Source organism: Acomys russatus, chromosome 23 (genome assembly GCF_903995435.1).
Source record: "Acomys russatus chromosome 23, mAcoRus1.1, whole genome shotgun sequence".
Classification (NCBI taxonomy): Eukaryota; Metazoa; Chordata; class Mammalia; order Rodentia; family Muridae; genus Acomys; species Acomys russatus.
In genome coordinates this window covers 41,684,396-41,692,158 of record NC_067159.1, presented here as the reverse complement: position 1 = coordinate 41,692,158, position 7,763 = coordinate 41,684,396, and positions in this window count along the sequence as shown.

The following is a 7,763-nucleotide window of genomic DNA, read 5'->3' as shown; positions in this document are numbered from 1 at the left end:
CTATGTGTGTCTTAGGTGATAATGAGGATAAACCAGTTAGGGTACACCTGATCTGGATGACGGGATAACAAAGTGCACCACCAACCAAAGGAAGTTGTAGTGGTTCTTCACAAAAGACTTGATTAGGATTTATTCTTGCTTGATAACCTGCAGTATTTCAAAGCTCACTGAACTGATCTCATAATTTAATCTAATTATAATCAAAATCTTCCCAGACTTTAGTTTTATACTTGGTAGAACTGAGACGGGTTTTGTATGTCAAGCCGCATTTACTCACTTTTATACGTATGCTCAGTAGGTTGATGGGGAATCATTAAATATCAACACAGAAATAAAATATGATTACCTAGACGATGCCATTTCAAACTGAATCTTTATCTGAAGTTTAGTAATAACTTCTGCTTTCCCAGAAACAACTTAGATTCTCCATAACACCACTGTAGAATATTCAAGTTGTTCATCTCATATACAGTTTATGGCCTACAGGTCATCCAACCCCTTCTTTGTGAAGTACCTTGTCTTTGCTGATAAGTTCCTTCACACTGGTCCCTTGTAGGCTCAATTTTCTTAGCAAATATATTTTATTACAAACTTATTAACTGAGAGTACCTCACTTATAACCTGAACAATAGGAAAAGGAGATTAAAGAATACAATAACAAAACCATAAGGATTTCAGTTCTGAGGAAGAATTCTCCTGGCAGAATCAGCAGGATTTCTTCTGCTGGAACCTGGAGTAACCAGAACCAGGAGCCCCGAAGCTTTCCCTCCAGCAGTTCTCTCTAGGAGTACCTTGGAGCAATGAACAGCCAAAACTATACCAAAACTCCAAAGGCCCCACCTCTTGTTTTTGGCTCACATTTATATCTCCTCTCAGCATTTGTTCAAGGATACTTTCAGCTACTTAGTAACCAATTTCCCCCACATGGTGGTTCGACTTCTAAGGGGCTAAACATCACCTGCTCTCTGACAAGACTTTTTCTCAACCTCCACTTGTGACCTAAACAAAAAACATGTTTATTTCTGTTTATCTCTCCTTCAGGCCCTGGGTGCTTCTCGATCTCCTAATGTTCCATGTAACTTTTTTTTTTTTTTTTTTGAACCTATGGCTTTTTTCCACACCGTCAGAGTTGGTGCAACTGAGTTTAAGTTCTATCTTCACTTAGTATTTGAGGAAAATGTACTTGAAAATGTGAGGAGAGTTTAAGTTACTTTAGGGTCATTGAGGTGGCAAACTGATATTAAAAAGAACACACAAACACATGCACACACACATACACACACACACACACACACACACACACACACACACACACACCATATCCAGACATGTCTTTTTTATGTGTATTTTTTTTTTTTTTACTTTATGTGTATGGGTGTTAGATCTACATGTATTTTAATTACCACTTGCATGCTTGCTAGCCAAGAGGCCAGAAGAGAGTATCAGATTCCCTGAAGCTAGGGTTGATGGTTGTGAACTCCAAGAGGATTCTAGAAATTGAGCATAGGTTCTCTGGAAGAGCAGGAAATACTTTTAACTACTGAGCTATTTCTCCAACACAGTGACTTATGTTTTTAAATTTTTTTAATATTTTCGTTTAAAAAATGACATTTCTAATTTTCCAGCAACCTAAGTACAGACAAAAACCAAACTCCTTATAACAAGAACCCATCTTAAAATGAAGAAGCTGTATTGAGAGTAGAAGTATGTAGAATTTCTTCTGACAGTATAAATTATATAATATAAACATATATGTTACATATAATTATATAGAACACTATATAGAAGCTGTGTTGTTTACATATGCTTGTGTTAAATTGAACGTTTGAAAAGAAGTTCAAAACTGGGAAGCCCGAGAAACACTTAAAGAAATGCTCAACCTCCTTAGTCATCAGGGAAATGCAAATAAAAGCAACTCTGAGATTCTATCTTACACCCATCAGAATGGCTAAGATCAAAAACTCAAGTGACACCACGTGCTGGCGAGGATGTGGGGAGAGAGGAACACTCCTTCCTTCATTGCTGGTGGGAATGCAAACTAGTACAGCCACTTTGGAAATCTAGCTACTGCTATCTCAGAAAAATGGGAATAGGGCATCCTCAAGACCCAGCTATTCCACTCCTTGGAATATACCCAGAAGATGCTCCAGCACACAACAAGAAAATTTGCTCAACCATGTTCATAGCAGCCTTATTCATAATAGCCAGAACATGGAAACATCCTAAGTGTCCATCAGTAGAAGAATGGATAAAGAAACTGTGGTACATTTACACTATGGAATTCTACTCAGCTATTAAAAACAAGGCATTCCCAAAATTTGTGGACAAATGGATTGAACTAGAAATGATCATAATGAGTGAGTTAACCCAGAAGCAGAAAGACTCAAATGGTATATACTCACTTATATCTGCATACTAGCCCAAGGGGCATGTCCCATGAAAATCTTCATTACCAGGAAACTGGGACAGAGGGGAGGACATCTTATTGGGACTCTAGATGAGAGAAGCATGGGTGAATGGCAAAGTAGAAGGATCCAGAGGGTCCTAGAAACCTACAAGAAGAACATGATGATAGGCAGAATTAGGCCCAGGAGTCCTGCTAAAACTATGGCTCCAGCCAAGGACAATACAGCAGTAAACTTCAAACCCCTACCCAGATCTAGCCAATGGACAGGACATTCTCCACAGTTGAGTGGAGAGTGGGGTATGACTTTAACATGTACTCTGATGCCTCATATTTGACCACGTCCCCTGGATGGAGAGACCTGGTGGCACTCAGAGGAAGGATAGCAGGCTACCAAGAAAATACTTGAGACCCTAAGAACATATAAAGGGGAGGAAGTTCCCCTCAGTCACAGTCGTAGGGGAGGGGAGTAAGGTGAAAATGGGAGGGAGGGAGGAATGGGAGGATACAAGGGATGGGATAAGCATTGAGATGTAATAAGAATAAATTAATAAAATAAAATTTAAAAATTTAAAAAAACTGGGAAGCCCATTTGTTGAATCTTTCATAATATTTGAGTAAATAAAATGTTGTAGGTCCTCTTATGCATACTATGTATTATCTACCAAGTCTATTGTGCATATGAATACATACTATATATAATCTACAATGTATAGTTTAATGGGCATAGGAATTCATAGAACATATAGTCTATTATGTATTGTCTGTTGTGCATATGAACTTTACCAATGATTTTTACTGCCTTTCTGGGAAATTTTAATGGAAACAGTAGTTTACAGTTTAAAAATCAGCTAATGTTAAGATGGTACTGAATGTTTTCTTAGGAATATACTGAAAACAGAAAAAAAAGTCTATCAACAGACTCTTCTTTTAGCAACGTCTTCACTGTAACTTCTGAGAAGTCAGCCAACCACATGCCAACCTCACCGATGCCTGATTGGACAATTGATGCTTTCAGACACCTGCTGCTCACTTTGCAGCACAGCCAAGACCTAGTTGATTGTACATCCAGAAACTGTAGCCAGAATGTGTTCACATAAAGAATCTGGTTTTGCCACCTCACTTGATATCCTGGCACTTGTCTGATGTCCTAATCTTTGCAGAACTTGGCAAATATGCATATTGAAAGCACAAACTCACAAGTCAATGAACGAGATTTTCTGTCAGAGTTTGCTCCATTTCAGCAGGGATGTGAGCTTAGTTCATGCATCTTATGCAATACATTATCAAAAGTTAGGTTTTTTAAACCCATTGTTGAATCATTCCATTTGTTCTGTTTTTTTGAGCACCTACTAACTGCCAAAGGCTGTAATCAGTAATAAAACTGGCAAAGCCCTGCCACCTAGTGGGAAGACAAATAACAAATGGCAAAGTAAACATGTACATGTTAGTAAGGATAAAGAGTTTATAATGCAGCAGTTAGTGTGGAAGCTTCCAAGTTGCTTGAAGGAAGTCAAGTCTCTTTTTCCTTTCTTAGAGAGACTTGAGTGTTCTTTCTAATGCAGTGAATGTGTTCTGTGAATGCTTTGTCATGAACACTGTATTGGTCCACTTAGCTATCATTGACAAGAGATTACTAAAAGAATAAGACTTCAACATGGCTTGGTGAGAGATGATTATCTAAACAAGTGATAACAGTTCCGAAGTATATCTTTTACTGAAAGAGGATAAAACAAATAAATGTGTAAATAAATAAATAAAATAATTATTTTATAACACATTTACTAAATGAGCTATTACCATCTTTGAAAGAATAAGTCAATGATCTAAAGTTAGGATTTGTATCCAAATGTTAAGAGAAAAGTGCTCATCCTTTAGATGAATACTGAAATAAGGCCCAGTTTCAATGAAATAATTGAAAATATATTATATTTATTATCTAAATTAAATTTAAAATTATATTTGAATGAGTTGTGTTTAGATTAAATATTATATTTTAGCTTAAGTAATAAACTAAAATATATTAATATTAGTAGCTTCAGCCCAATTTTTCCACAAGTTTAAATAACAGAGCTTGAGTATACTTCTGTTAAAAAAATGAAAATTTTCACTCTAACTAAATTGTCATGTAATATTCACATGTTAAATACATTCATTTCATTCAGCAATAGGAAACCATTCATGTACAACATATATAAATATTTATGTGACTACAAATGACAGTGTCCTAAAATGCGTTACAAAACATATCAAAACACTAGTCCTAGGGATACGTACCATGAAAATCTTTACTTACCAAGAAAGTGGGTCAGAGGAGAGGATATCTGATTGAGACTTTAGGCAAGAGTAGCATGGAAGAAAGAGGAAATAGTAGGACCCACAGGGTCCTGGAAACCTACAAGAAGAACTTTATGACAGGCAGATCTGGATCCTGGGGTCCTCCTCAAACTAAGGCACCAGCCAAGGAGAATATAGGCAGTAAGCTTCGAACCCCTACCAAGACCTAGCCGACGAACATGATACTCTCCACTGATGAGTGGAGAGTGAGATCTGACTCTCACACGAACTCTGGTGCCCCTTTTCTGACCATGTCCCCCGGATGGGGAGACCTGGTGGCACTCAGAGGAAGGATAGCTAGTTACCAAGAAGAGACTTGATATTCTGAGAGCATATATAGGGGGAGGAGGTCTCTCTCAGTCACAGACATAGGGGAGGGGAGAAGGGGAGGAATGGGAGGAAACAGGGAAGGGCTAACAATCGAGATGTAATATGAATAAATTAATAAAATAAAATAAAATAATTTTTAAAAAAAGTAAATTCCGAAGACAAATTTATAGTAACTAAAAGTTTAATTTGGACCCTACCTAGAGATGCGCTAGCCACCAGGGAATCATGTAGACCATGTTGATTCTCCTGTGCTCCACAGTTTCAGATCACCAGCTTTGTAGCAGACACCTGCTGTGGCCTTTCCCTACTCTCCGCCCCCATTCCCAAGTCTTCTTCTGCTGTAGTCTTCCCTCACCTATTCTCTTTGTCTCATCTATAATTTTGACTTGAATCAGATAAGATGTTCACCTCTCCTTCCCACCCTTCAATTCCAGTTTTTTTGGTGGGTCATGGGGGTTTGTTTTTGTGTTTTGTTTTGGTTTTTAAACATTGTAATGATTCTTAGTTTCATTTCATGCACCCTGGTCCCACTCATTTCCCTGTGCCTTTGTATCTGACCTCTTCTCTTGCAACCTCTCCCTCAAAATAATACATTCACACACACACACACACACACACACACACACACACACACACACACACACACACCACACACAGGCATGCGGGAGGGTGCAGGGACAAATAAACAAAACAAACCACCAAAAACATCTTATTGTGAAAGCTGTAGTGTGTTGCAGTGTGTCCCACACTCCACCCCTCTGTTCACACATCTTCAGCAGTCTATTTCCAGCTTTAAAAAAATCTAGGGGTCCTTCTCTCAATACCTTTTCTACAGGCCCCAGGGACTTTGAATGTCCACACAGTAGACACAGCTTCCCTTCCTTCCGTGGACAGTCTCAGCCTTTGCTCTTGTAACCAATCCCCATTCCTTCAGATAATCTCCCAACATCTAAAATGAAGGTCTACTCACACCTGTGGCCACACCTGGCAGGGACTCAGAAGCACTCCCTACAAGGAAATCCACAATCTCTGTCCTCACTTGGGAATTAGAGAAGGAGACAGAAAAACAAATACATGGAACACCCACCGAAGACACACAAGACAAGATAATAGTATATTGAATTACAATAATCATTTTTGATCCATTCATAATAGCCAGAAATTAGGAACAGACTAGATGCCTATAAATGAAATAATGGGTTGAGAAAATGTGGTGCAATGACACAATGGAATGTTACTTAACCATTTACAAAAACACACTCACGGAATTCTCAAGTAAATGGGTGGATCTAGAAAAACAACACCTCAAATGAGGGGATCCTCATCCCAACAGACAAATGTGGTTTGTATTTGCTTATGTGTGGATATTATATTTTTAGTTTTCGTTAATTAAGCTATAATAAATATTGAAACAGGGCTGGGTATAAAGTAAAGGACTCAGTGAGGAAGGTTGGACCTCTCTAGAAAAGGGAAATGGAATGGATAGTAAAATGGGCAGGAAGAGGAGGCATTGGATCAGGAGGACCAAAGGGAAAGGTTCAGTAAACAGTGATGAGGGAAGGAATCGGGAGAGGTCAGCTAAGACTATCTGAGGAATTGTATGAAGACCCAATAGAGTAGAAGCTTCCTAAAAACAATACATACATGAAGGTGACCTATAGGAAAACTTTTCAGTAATGGGAGAAAGAGAGCCCCAGCTGAACATCTCTTGCCACCAAATGAAACCTCTGGTTTTGTGAAATGGGTTACATCTCATGGAGTTGTTGTCCAGCAGGACCATATGGGAACCCTTATACAATTTAGACTATTGGCAAGGATATCTGTTGTTCTCCACAATCTGATGGAATAGCACCACCACTGAGGACACCACCTATACAACTCATTAAACAAGAAGACAATGAACTGGTATGCAGGTAGAGCCTTCATGCCCACCAACTGCTGTTTGTGGTACTTGAATGTTCTCTGTACACTACCAAAGAAGACATGAAAACACCATCCCAGGTACAAAACCTCTGATCCACAATGATGAGCTGCAAAAAGGACTAGTGAAACAGTGTCACAAAGCTTAGAGAAGTAGCCAACCAATATGTGGTTGGATTTAGCCTCAAATGACTCCAAATGATATTCTGCTATACTCTTCTATCAGTGGCTTGCTCAGCCATTGTCAAAAAATCTTCCTCCTGAAGAAAATGGGGAGACTCAAAGCTGGACAACGTACAGAGGTGAGAGACTTAGTGATAGTCGGTCCTCCATGGGATGCCCCCATGAATTTCTACCCCTCTGGGCTCAAGGAACCCTGTGGATGAGGAGACAAAAAGATTGTAAGAACCTGAAGTGATACAGGAAACCAAGAAACAAGGCCTTCTAAACAGAGCACAGTCATAGTTCATAGACTCACAGAGATATGGGAGCATGCACAGGGCCTACACAAGTTTGGAACTGATGAAAACTCAGCACTGACATAGAAAATGAATGCTACCCCTTTGTAAGCAGAAAGCAATAGATAGCCATTCTCAAATGTGAAATGTCTTTTCACCTAAGGAATCTTACTGGTTTTACAAACCCCTTATAAGGGCCTCATGTCTAGTAGTAGATGATCAATACACAATGAACTCTTGCATTTTTAGGTTCTTGATCTCATAATGTTTTGTCATATTTTTAAAAACCGGTTTTTCATGTATGTACTGTGATC